This window comes from Penaeus monodon, chromosome 29 (genome assembly GCF_015228065.2).
Source record: "Penaeus monodon isolate SGIC_2016 chromosome 29, NSTDA_Pmon_1, whole genome shotgun sequence".
Taxonomy (NCBI): domain Eukaryota; kingdom Metazoa; phylum Arthropoda; class Malacostraca; order Decapoda; family Penaeidae; genus Penaeus; species Penaeus monodon.
The window spans coordinates 34,716,385-34,716,595 of NC_051414.1; positions in this window are offsets into that span (position 1 = coordinate 34,716,385).

Sequence of the window (211 nt, forward strand, 5' to 3'; positions counted from 1 at the left end):
GAAAACCCTTTCCCCGCTTTAAAAAATAAAAAAAAAGGGAAAAAAAAAAAAAAATTTAAAAATGTTTTACAAAAATAAAAAAATTTTAAAAAAAAAATAATAAGGTAATTTTTGGGTAATAACTATAAAATAACAATGAACTACTACTACTACAAAAGTAAAATTTAGGCCCGTCATCATTTAAACCATTATTGACTGACTGATTGATTGT